Here is a 13,624-nt window from a genome sequence, read left to right on the forward strand (position 1 = left end):
CCACCGTAATACTTATGCTATCTTGAGAGAAGCCACTAGTGAAACCTATGGCCCCCGGGTCTATCTTTTATTATATAAGCTTTCAATCTAATTTTATTTGCATCTTTTATTTTCCAATCTGTACCATAAAAATACTAAAAATATTTATCTTATCTTATTATCTCTATCGGATCTCACTTTCGCAAGTTACCGTGAAGGGATTGACAACCCCTTTATCACGTTGGTTGCGAGGTTCTTGTTTGTTTGTGTAGGTGCGTGGGACTTTTGAGGAACCTCCTACTGGATTGATACCTTGGTTCTAAAAAACCGAGGGAAATACTTACGCATGCTCAAGAGGTAGCAAGAAGGATTTCTGGCGCCGTTGCCGGGGAGGTCTTCGCTCAAGTCAAGACATAACAAGTCCCCATCACAAACTCATCTCCCTTGCATTATATAATTTGCCATTTGCCTCTCATTTTCCTCTCCCCCACTTCACCCTTGCTGTTTTATTCACCCTCTCTTTTCCGATCTCCTTTCTCTTTTGCTTGCCTTTTTTGTGTGCTTGTGCATTGGATTGTTTGTCACTATGGCACAAGATAATCCCAAATTGTGTGAGTTTTCCAATACCAATAATAATGATTTACTTAGCACTCCGATTTCTCCTTGTAGTGATGTTGAATCTTGTGAAATCAATGCTGCTTTGTTGAATCTTGTTATGAAAGATCCATTCTCCGGCCTTCCTAGTGAAGATGCCGCTACTCATCTAAACAACTTTGTTGATTTGTGTGATATGCAAAAGAAGAAAGATACGGATAATGATATTGTTAAATTGAAGTTATTTCCATTTTCACTTAGAGATCGTGCTAAAACTTGGTTTTCGTCTTTGCCTAAAAATAGTATTCATTCTTGGAATAAGTGCAAAGATGCTTTTATCTCTAAGTATTTTCCTCCTGCTAAGATCATCTCTCTTAGAAACGATATTATGAATTTTAAACAACTTGATCATGATCATGTTGCCCAATCTTGGTAAAGAATGAAATTAATGATTCGCAATTGCCCTACACATGTTTGAATTTATGGATGATCATACAAAATTTTTATGCTGGATTGAATTTTGCTTCTAGAAATCTTTTAGATTCGGCCGCGGGAGGCACTTTTATGGAAATAACCTTAAGAGAAGCTACTAAACTCCTTGATAACATTATGGTTAATTATTATCAATGGCACACCGAAAGATCTACTAGTAAAAAAGTTCATGCGATAGAAGAAATTAATGTTTTGAGTGGAAAGATGGATGAACTTATGAAATTGTTTGCTACTAAGGGTGCTCCTATTGATCCTAATGTTATGCCTTTGTCTACTTTTATTGAGAATAATAATGAATCTATGGATGTGAATTTTGTTGGTAGGAATAATTTTGGTAACAATGCTTATAGAGGAAACTTTAATCCTAGACCGTTTCATAGTAATTCCTCTAATAATTATGATAATTCTCTAATAATTATGGTAATTCCTACAACAGTTCTTATGGAAATTTTAATAAGATTCCCTCTGATTTTGAGAATAGTGTTAAAGAATTTATGATCTCTCAAAAGAATTTCAATGCTTTGCTTGAATAAAAATTGCTTAAAGTTGATGAATTGGCTAGGAAAGTTGATAGACTCTCTCTTGATGTTGATTCTTTGAAACTTAGATCTATTCCACCTAAGCATGATATCAATGATTCTCTCAAAGCCATGAGAATTTCCATTGATGAGTGCAAAGAAAGAACCGCTAGGTTGCGTGCTAAGAAAGATTGCTTTGTAAAAGCGTGTTCCTCTAGTTTCCATGAAAATAATGATGAAGATCTAAAAGTTATTGATGTGTCTCCTATTAAATCTTTGTTTTGCATTATGAATCTTGATAGTGATGGGACTGGAGATGAGTCAACTTTAGTTAAAAGGCGTCCCAATGATTCAGAGTTTTTAGATGTTGATGCTAAATTTGGTAAAAGTGGGATTGGAGAGGTCAAGCCTTTAAATAGCATTGAACCCACTATTATGGATTTCAAGGAATTTAATTATGATAATTGTTCTTTAATAGATTGTATTTCCTTGTTGCAATCTGTGTTGAATTCTCCGCATACTTATAGTCAAAATAAAGCTTTTACCAAACATATTGTTGATGCCTTGATGCAATCTTATGAGGAAAAGCTTAATTTGGAAGTATCTATACCTAGAAAACATTATGATGAGTGGGAACCTACTATAAATATTAAAATTAAAGATCATGAATGCTATGCTTTGTGTGATTTGGGTGCTAGTGTTTCCACAACTCCGAAAACTTTATGTGATGTGCTAGGTTTCCATAATTTTGATGATTGCTCTTTATACTTGCACCTTGCGGATTCCACCATTAAGAGACCTTTGGGAAGGATCAACGATGTTCTTATTGTTGCAAATAGGAATTATGTGCCCGTAGATTTTTATCGTTCTTGATATAGATTGCAATCTTTCATGTCCTATTATTCTTGGTAGACCTTTCCTTAGAAAGATTGGTGCAATTATTGATATGAAGGAAGGGAATATTATATTCCAATTTCCATTGAGGAAAGGCATGGAACACTTCCCTAGAAAGAAAGTCAAATTACCTTATGAATCTATTATGCAAGCCACTTATGAATCAAGTACCAAATATGGCAATACTTAAATCTATCCTCGCTTTTATGCCTAGCTAGGGGCGTTAAACGATACCGCTAGTTGGGAGGCAACCCAATTTCTTATTTTTGTTTTGTGCCTTTTGCTTCTGTTTAGTAATAAATATTTCATCAAGCTTCTGTTTAGATGTGTTTTCATGTTTTAATTAGTGTTTGTGCCAAGTAAAACCTATAGGATAACCTATGGTAATAGTTAATTCGATTCTGCTGAAAAACAGAAACTTTGTGCTCACGATAAAAAAATCAATAAATCATAGAAACGTGATTTCGCGTTGATTCTTTTTGCTCTAGATCAATAGACAAATTTTCTAGGACGTATTATTTTGGTAGGAGTTTTAGAGTTCCAGAAGTATTCGAAAGTTACAAATTGCTACAGACTGTTCTATTTTTGACAGATTCTGTTCTTGGTGTGTTGTTTGCTTATCTTGATGCATCTATGGCTAGTATCGGGGGGGGGGGGGATATGAACCATAGAGAAGTTGGAATACAGTAGGTTTAAGACCAATATAAATAAAGAATGAGTTCATTGCAATACCTTATGTGGTGGTTTTTCTTTCTTGCACTAACGGAGCTTATGAGATTTCCTGTTGAGTTTTGTGTTGTGAAGTTTTCAAGTTTTGGGTAAAGATTTGATGGACTATGAAATAAGGAGTGGAAAAAGCCTAAGCTTGGGGATGCCCATGGCACCCCAAGATATTCAAGGATAACCAAAATCCTAAGCTTGGGGATGCCCCGGAAGGCATCCCCTCTTTCGTCTTCGTCTATCGGTAACTTTACTTGGAGTTATATTTTTATTCGCCACATGATATGTGTTTTGCTTGGAGCGTCTTGTATGATATGAGTCTTTGCCTACCACAATAATCCTTGCTATACACACCTTTTGAGAGAGACACACATGATTTGGAATTTATTAGAATACTCTATGTGCTTCACTTATATCTTTTTAGCTAGATAGTTTTGCTCTATGTGCTTCACTTATATTTTCTAGAGCATGGCGGTGGCTTTATTTTGAAGAAATTATTGATCTCTCATGCTTCACTTATATCATTTTGAGAGTCTTTTAGAATAGCATGGTATTTTCTATGGTTATAAATTTGGTCCTAGAATGATGAGCATCCAAGTTGAGTATACTACAAACTATCATAGAAAGTGCATTAAAAACTATGATCAATTTGATGCTTGATAATTGTTTTGAGATATAAAGGTGGTAATGTTAGAGTCATGCTAGTTGGGTAATTATGAAATTGATAAATACTTGTGATGAAGTTGGCAAGTCCCGTAGCATGCACGTATGGTAAAAGTTGTGTGACAAATTTGTTGCATGGGGTGCTCTTTTAATTGTCTTCCTCATGAGTGGCGGTCGGGGACGAGCGATGGTATTTTCCTACCAATCTATCCCTCTAGGGGCATGCTTAGTAGTACTTTGCTTCGAGGGCTAATAAACTTTTGCAATAAGTATATGAGTTCTTTATGACTAATGTGAGTCCATGGATATACACACACTTATCCTTCCACTTTGCTAGCATTTATTATGCCGTGCAACCTTCGCTAGTATCATGCAACCATTATTTACCTTCCTCAAAACAGCCACCATACCTACCTATTATGGCATTTCCATAGCCATTCCGAGATATATTGCCATGCAACTTTCGACCATTCCGTTTATTATGACACGCTCCATCATTGTCATATTGCTCTTTGCATGATCATGTAGTTGACATCGTATTTGTGGCAAAGCCACCTTCATAATTTTTCATACATGTCACTTTTGATTCATTGCATATCCCGGTACACCGCCGGAGGCATTCACATAGAGTAATATTTTGTTCTAAGTATTGAATTGTAATTCTTGAGTTGTAAATCAATAAAAGTGTGATGATCTTCATTATTAGAGCATTGTCCCAAGTGAGGATGATGAAGACTATGATTCCCCACAAGTCGGGATGAGACTTCGGACTTTATAAAATAAAAGAGGCCAAGAAGCCCATATAAAAAAAGAGGCCAAAGAAGCCCACCAAATAAAAAAAAGAAAAAAAAAGAAAAAAATGAAATGAGAGAAAAGAGAGAAGGGACAATGCTACTATTTCTTTTCCACACTTGTGCTTCAAAGTAGCACCATGATCTTCATGATAGAGAGTCTCCTATGTTGTCACTTTCATATACTAGTGGGAATTTTTCATTATAGAACTTGGCTTGTATATTCCAATGATGGGCTTCCTCAAAACGCCCTAGGTCTTCGTGAGCAAGCAAGTTGGTTGCACACCCACTTAGTTTCTTTTGTTGAGCTTTCATATATTTATAGCTCTAGTGCATCCGTTGCATGACAATCCCTACTTACTCACATTGATATCTATTAATGGGCATCTCCATATCCCATTGATACGCTAGTTGATGTGAGACTATCTTCTCCCTTTTTTGTCTTCACCATCACCATATAGCACATATAGTGCTATGTCCATGGCTTGCGCTCATGTATTACGTAAGAGTTGAAAAGGCTGAAGCGAATTAAAAAGTATGAACTAATTGCTCGGCTTATCATCGGGGTTGTGCATGATGGGAGTATTTTATGTAATGAAAATGAAGCATGGCCAAACTATATGATTTTGTAGGGATAAGCTTTCTTTGGCTATGCTATTTTTGTAACATCCCAAATTATCAATTTGGAATGTTATACACTAGATCATCATTGCATATCATATTTTATTTGCTTTTGTTTTGATCCTAGAAATTTTAGCAACTCAAGGACCCACAGAGAGAGTTGGGGATTTTCGTTATTTTCATATTTGAGTTTTTCTCAAATTTTGAAAATAGGATCGTTTGATTTTATTTATTATATCTTCAGTTATAAAAATATGAGAGAGGGAATAAAATGAATTTCCCAAAAATATAGAAATATTGAAGATTTAATAATAAAATCAAATAAGATTTTATTTTGGAGTTTTCGCTATTTTATTTGAATTTAGGAAAATTGCACATTTTTCAAAACTGCATTTTAGGGCCAAGAAAATGTTCATCTTGCTCTAAATATTTTATTTAGATGGTGAAAATTTGTTTCGGCATTTTTAGATTTTTATTTTATTTTCTAGAATTTTTTTAGTTTCGGCAGAATTTATTTTTAAAAAATAAAAAAAATACCGCGCGCCCGACTAGGCCGAAGGCCCAGCCAAGCCGGCCCAGCGCTGCCATCGTCTCCTGCACCGGACCGAATCCCGATCGCCACCGCCGCCCAAGTCCGGGAGGACCACGCCTCCCAGCACCCTCCCGCAAGCCACCGCCGCCCCCTCATAAATATCGTCGCCGCCGCCGCCCTCCTCACCCCGACCCGCCCCGCCTCCCGAGCCGCCGCCACCGCCTTCGCGCCGCTGCCGCCCGTCACCGTCGCTGCCGACGCCCGTCGCCGCCACCCATGCCAACCGCCGCCGCCGCCCGGAGCCCCGCCGCCGCCAGGACCCCGCCGGACCTCGCAGAAGCCCGACGAGGTTGCCGCCCGCCGCCGCCCCAGTTTTTTAAGAAAAACCGATTCGGTTTTTTAGAAAAACCCTAGGTTTATTTTTTTAGATCGGTTTTTTTAGTTTCCCGGTTTATTTTTTTAGCGAGCGTTCGCTCATTCGTCCGTTTTAACGGATGAGTTCGTCGTTTAGTTTCAGTTAATGAACGTCCGTTCGTTAAACTGTTCGTCATTTTTTCTTTTTCTTGGATTTTTTCGCGATTATTTCTGATCGCGATTTCTGATCCGATTTTCATTTTAGTTTTTATTTTCGCTCGTTTATCGGAATCAGGCGATTCAAGCGCCTAGAGTTTTGTCTCGAAACCCTCTTTCCGTTTAACCAACTCAAACATGATTTTGCTAATGTAAAATTTGACTTAGGTACAGATTAGTAAATGAAGCTTGTTTCTTTCGCCGTTTGACTTTTGTTGCTTCGTTTGATTTGGATCTTTTTGCAAACCGGAGTTCTTAAGTTGAACTTTCTGGTTAGATCTTTTACTTGAGTTTTACCCGTGCATTAGATGAGTACTTATTGTATGCTTGTTTGCTTGTTTGTTTGCGATAGAGTATTCGGAGTGCGCCGCTTGCTACTTCGAATCTCTAGGTTTCACGGATCATCAGCAAGGCAAGTAACACTTTGATCGTACCTCTTTACTACCTAGTTTTATTGCATTAGATCAATCCTCAAACATTGCATGATTAGGATCTAATTAAATTGTGGGTTTTGGGAAGTAGATGAGGTAGTACCTATTACCTGTTTTATTATCAAACCCTTGGGAGTTACTTCTACGTTTGCTTATATTGCTATGCTATGCTAGTAGACGTGGATTGGGTGAGTGTATCCATGACAGATGTGAGATTGTTAAATTAATGGTTTATTTATGGTGGCAACTTTAATACACATCTGGGTGGATTGAGGCACCTGGGTATTCCAGCGATTGCCTGTTTTTCTTTATGGACCGCCACCAAGGCTCAAAGGGATCATGAGATGATTCATGCTAGAAACTTCCGTGTGTAGCCACAAGCTACGATGGGATCTAGCATAGTTGATTAAGTTGTGTGACCTCTTAGAGTGGTAGACTAGCAGATGTAGGGGATTTAGGTTGGTACTGTCTACCCGATCGTAAGGTGCAAAAGTTTCTGAAAGACTATGTCTCGGTCATCCATTTCTCAAACATCATGTAGTGCGAGAATCCTAACAGAGGAGATCGAGTCTTGTGGGGAAAAGTGCGCAAACTTCTGCAGAGTGTATAAACTAATCATGGTTAGCCGTTTCCCCGATTATGGACATCTTGAGTATCTAGTACTTGGATTATCATGTGAATCTCATCATGTTACTTTAATTTAATTTTGTTGGGTTTAATGATGATGCTTAATTGGGATTGAGAGGATGTCTATCTTCTCAATGTTTAACAACCACCATGATAGTTAAATAAAATTTATTCCTTTGCAGTAGGGAAATATTGGCTTTACGCAAAAACTGTAACCATAGAGCTTTCCACCAGCCATATATGCATGTAGTATAGCATATTTCTGTTCATTACTCTCTATGTGTTACATTGCCAGCATATTCCATGTGCTGACCCGTTTTCGGGCTGCAACATTCATTTTGCAGACTTTTCAGACGACGAGTAAGGTGCCTTAGGTCGTGGTTCTATACTCAGTGATGCCGTTGGAGTTGATGGACTCACTTATCTTCCAAGCCTTCCATTGTTATCGTTATTAGATGGACTTAAGCCATATTTATTGTAATAAGTTCTCTTTTGAGACATTCAATGTAATAAGTGTGTGATTACTACTCTGTTATAAATCCTTCGAGTACTGTGCGTGTCAGCATTACTGATCTAGGGATGACACTGATGCACAGAGATCAGACTGTTTGAGGTCTGGTCGCTACAAGATGGTATCAGAGCACACGCTGACTGTAGGACATGACCACTAAGTTTAAACCCTAGATCACTACTCTCTTCTCATTTCCGACCTCTCGTCTTTTCTACTCTTTTAGGATGGTGGATGCAAGGAACAAGTTCACGCAACCGGATGAAGATACACCCTTTGGATGCCACTTGAAGGAAGTCACTAGATATCTGAACATCTGAGTACCAAGCTTCACCGGGACCTACATCGCCACTTTACTAGAAGAGGAGCGTTGGATGATTCAAGTTCAAGTTCCAGGAAGGACGTTCATGCCCGTCACTGAGCCCATAGAGTTTTCATTTGATGCACCAACCTGGAGTCTAGGAAAGAGCATGGCAGCTCACATCACAATGGGACGCATTGGAGAAGTTTACCACAAGGATCTCAAGGATACTATCTACCAGATTTGTGGGCGCCGAGATGAACAATGTGAGATGATTAGCACCCGGAAGGATAGATCAACTGCAGCTTTCATCCAGGAGTTAAACCAGCACATACGTCGCCAGGAGAACCAGATGTGCGCATGCATGATAGATCTGAAGAAGGCTATGACCAAAATCACGGAGCTGGAGGAAGAACTCAAGTCTACACGCGATGGATATGAGGAGGAAATAGCAACACTCGTGGAGAAGAATGATGCTCTGAAAAGAAGCTGAAGGTATTCATGAGATTCCCCGCGACTAGAGAAGAAGATGATGATTGCACTTGTCGAGAGAACTACATCATGATCGACGACACCGACTCGGACCTAGATGATAGCGATGAAGACTATGTTGATTAAGCTGGAGCAGATATCATGGAGTCTTCAATGGAGCAGTTTTTCTAGTCGACCACCATAACAGTAGTAGTATTTCCCCATGAATATAGTATAGTCCGAGCACTTTGTAACGATAGTTAGATCGATTGTATGCCCTTGTTTGATTTGAATGAAGTGATATTGTTTGCTTTTGTCTCATGTGCATATGGGTAGTGTTTTTCTCTCTAGACCTCATTCTATTCTACATTCTCATCTTTTCTAAAACCCTCAGATGCCTCCGAGACGTGACAATGGATTTTCTTTCCCACTGGAGCTCACTCAGTTGATCCAGTAGTAGAATGCGTTGATGCAGTTACTAGTCCAGAATCAGAATCAGGGGAACAACAACAACAACAGTCCACCACCTCCACCACCTATTGATCACTTAACCTGTTTCCTTAGACTGAATCCGCCGGTGTTCTCCAGTAGCACCGAGCCGATAGTTGCAGATGATTGGCTCCGTAAGACAGGAAGGGAGTTGACCACTGTAGGATGCACATATGCGGAAAAGGTGCATTTTGCCGCACAACAGCTTGATGGACCCGCAGCGTCATGGTGGGAGAATTTCACAGCCACTTATCCTATCGACACTGTCACATGGGATCAGTTTCAGTAGGCTTTCTGTACTGCCCATGTTTCAGCAGGAGCTATGGCCATGAAGAAGCGTGAGTTTTGCAACTTATGCCAAGGAGGACGTACTGTAGGCCAGTATGTGGATGACTTTAGTAAGCTAGCACGTTATGCCCCAGATGACATTGCTACAAATGCAGCAAAGCAGGAGAAGTTTCTGGAAGGACTAAATGATGAGCTGAGCATGCAGTTGATGGTAGCAACCTTCAACAATTACCAGGAGTTGGTAGATAGAGCCCTCATGATTGAAGGGAAGCAGTAGCAGATTGATAACCACAAGAGGAAGTATGGACAAGGGAAGTACAATTCTGGAGCTCAGCAGAAGCCACGTTTTACCCCGAAATCGGGAGGACATTTTCAGCACACCCATGGAGGAGGGAGTTCGCACAATCATAATGGACCAAGAATGGTAACGGGAATGGAGGAAGCAACGGACAGAACCGTACCAACCCATCAACCACAGCCAAGAGAGACCTGAGCCAAGTCACTTGCTATAAGTGTCAGAAGACTGGACATTATGATAATGAATGTCCTGAAGCCCAGAATGGAAATGGAAATGGAAGCTCTGGGAAGAAACCGAACCCTTTCAACAGGGGACAGGTGAACCACATTAACATGAAGGAGGTTGAAGCCCAGCCAGATGCAGTAATAGGTAAGTCTTTGGTTAAGCCATTTACTGCACTTGTTCTTTTTGATACTAGTGCATTGCATTCATACATATCAAGGGGATTTGTGGATAAGTATAAACTGCCAACCCAAGCCCTTAGGTTACCCATGTTAGTAACCTCGCCTGGGGCAGAGTATATGGCTAGTTTATGGTGTGATCGATTACCATTAAGGATTGGTAACTACGTGTTTCCCTCGGACCTAATAGTATTGGAATCGCAAGGATTGGATGTGATATTTGGCATGGATTGGTTATCGAAGTATGGAGGGAACATTGAATGCGCCAGTAAGTCGATTTTGCTTACCACCCCAGAAGGAAGAAGGATCAAGTATGTATCCCGGCATGTGCCAAAGAGGACTCGAGTAAATTCCTTATCAGGAGTTGTACAGGAGGAAGTACCAGTGGTGAAGGATTTCCCTGACGTATTTCCAGAGGAGTTGCCAGGAATGCCACCGGATAGAGACATTGAGTTTTTGATTGAGCTTATGCCATGCATAGGGCCAATATCTAAGAGACCGTACAGGATGCCCGCAAAAGATTTGGAGGAGAATAAGAAGCATATTAAGGAGTTACTGGATAAAGGCTATATTCGCCCAAGTTCTTCACCTTGGGGATCTCCAATGCTTCTAGTGGAGAAGAAGGACGAATCATTGAGGATGGTTGTTGATTATCGAGGACTGAATGAAGTGACCATCAAGAACAAGTACCCACTGCCGATGATCAATGATCTGTTTGACCGATTGCAAGGAGCTAAGGTATTTTCCAAGATCGATCTGTGATCAGGATACCACCAGTTGAAGATTCAAGAGCAAGATATACCTAAGACGACTTTTACCACCAGGTACAGGCTGTATGAGTATACCGTTATGTCATTTGGTCTGACTAACGCACCTGCCTATTTCATTAACATGATGAACAAGGTTTTTATGGAGTTTCTGGATAAGTTCGTCATGGTGTTCATTGATGATATTTTGGTCTACTCGAAGAATGAAGAAGAGCATAAGGAGCATTTGTGTTTGGTACTTGAGAAGCTCAGAGAACATCGGTTGTACGCCAAGTTTAGCAAGTGTGAGTTTTGGTTGAAGGAAGTTGGATTCCTCGGACACATTATATCTGGAGAAGGAATAGCAGTAGACCCCACCAAGGTTGTCACTGTGACAAACTGGGAATCACCCATGTCAGTTGGAGAGATCAGGAGTTTTCTTGGACTCGCAGGATACTACCGGAGGTTCATTGAGAATTTCTCAAAGATTGCAAAGCCCATGACGGAGTTGTTTAAGAAAGACACCAGGTTCAATTGGACTGAGGAATGTGAGGCCAGTTTCCAGGAGTTGAAGAAACGTTTGGTTACATCACCAGTGTTGATTCTACCAGATCAGTGCAAGGATTATGAAGTTTACTGCAACGCTTCTCGTCAAGGACTTGGAGCAGTGCTTATGCAGGAGGGAAGAGTTGTTTCATATGCCTCACGACAGCTTAAACCCCATGAGTTAAACTACACTATGCATGATTTGGAGTTAGCAACCGTAGTGCATGCATTGAATACATGGAGACATTTTCTCATCGGAAACCACTGTGAGGTGTATACGGATCACAAGAGTTTGAAATACATCTTCACGCAGAAGGAGCTGAATCTCAGGCAAAGGAGATGGTTGGAACTCATAAAGGATTATGATATGAGACTGCATTATCACCCTGGAAAGGCTAACGTAGTAGCCGATGCGTTGAGCCGCAAGAGCCATGTCAACACACTCTTGATCGGAGAGTTACCAAGGGAGTTAGCCGAGGATCTTCGCGATCTATGTTTGGAAATAGTTCCGAGAGGCTATCTAGCAGCATTGGAAATTCAGTCTACTCTGATGGATAAGATCAGATAAGCTCAGAAGATAGACAAGGAGATTGCCTCTATAAAGGAGAAGATGAGCAAAGGAAAAGCTAAGGGATTTCATGAGGATGAGCACAATACCTTATGGTTTGAGGACCGCGTTTATGTGCCCAATGACCTGGAGATCAGGAAGTTGATTCTGCAGGAGGTTCACGATTCGCCATACTCGATTCACCCAAGAAATACCAAGATGTATTTGGATTTGAAGGATACTTTCTGGTGGACTGGAATGAAGAAGGATATTGCGGAGTATGTAACAGTTTGTGATGTATGTCAGAGAGTGAAAGAAGAGCATCAGAAGCCAGCAGGATTGTTACAGCCATTGCCGATACCCGAATGGAAGTGGGATAAGTTAGGCATGGATTTTATCACGGGATTGCCCAGGACCCGTTCAGGCTATGACTCGATTTGGGTTGTAGTCGATCGTTTGACGAAGGTAGCTCATTTCATCCCGTGAAGACCACTTACACCAGTGCTAAGTTGGCTAAGATATACATGACCAGGATCGTATGTCTGCATGGAGTTCCAAGGAGCATTGTATCAGATAGAGGAACCCAATTTACCTCAAAGTTCTGGCATCAGTTACACGAAACTTTGGGTACCAGGCTAGAGTTCAGTACAGCCTTTCATCCGAAGACATATGGACAGACCGAGAGAGTCAATCAGAGTTTGGAGGATATGCTGAGAGCTTGTGCGCTAGATTATGGATCTAGTTGGGACGACAATTCGCCATATGCAGAGTTCTCTTACAATAACAGTTATTAGTCAAGTTTGAATATGGCCCCTTTCGAAGCCTTGTACGGAAGGAGGTGCAGGACACCATTGTTGTGGGATGAAGTTGGAGACCACCAGTTGTTTGGACCAGATTTGATTAAGGAGTCTGAACAAAAGGAGAAGTTAATTCGCGATAGGCTCAAGGTAGCCCAGTCCAGGCAGAAGAGCTATGCGGATTCTAAATGCAAGGAGACAACATACGAAGTCGGAGACCGAGTTTATCTTCGTGTATCTCCACTTCGAGGAGTTAAGCGCTTTGGAGTTAAGGGAAAGTTAGCGCCACGTTTTGTAGGGCCATACAAAGTTTTGGAGCGTATGGGAGAAGTTGCCTACAAATTGGAATTGCCCGAATGATTGTCAGGAGTTCACAATGTGTTCCATGTTTCCCAGTTGAAGAAGTGCCACACAGAAATGGCTGATATACCACTGAGAGATACAGTGCCACTGGAAGCAATTCAGTTGGATAGTGATTTGACCTATGAGGAGAAAACTGTCAAAATTCTCGAGTATGCCAGTCGAGTCACCCACAACAAGGTTATCAAGTTTTGCAAAGTTCAGTGGAGCCACCATACCGAGGATGAAGCCACCTGGGAGCGAGAGGAAGATCTGCTGAAGGACCACCCTCACCTATTTTCTAGCCAACCCGAATCTCGAGGGCGAGATTCATCTTAAGGGGGGTAGGTTTGTAACATCCCAAATTTTCAATTTGGAATGTTATACACTAGATCATCATTGCATATCATATTTTATTTGCTTTTGTTTTGATCCTAGAATTTTACGCAAGTCAAGGACAC

This window comes from Triticum aestivum, chromosome 6B (assembly GCF_018294505.1).
Source record: "Triticum aestivum cultivar Chinese Spring chromosome 6B, IWGSC CS RefSeq v2.1, whole genome shotgun sequence".
Lineage (NCBI taxonomy): Eukaryota > Viridiplantae > Streptophyta > Magnoliopsida > Poales > Poaceae > Triticum > Triticum aestivum.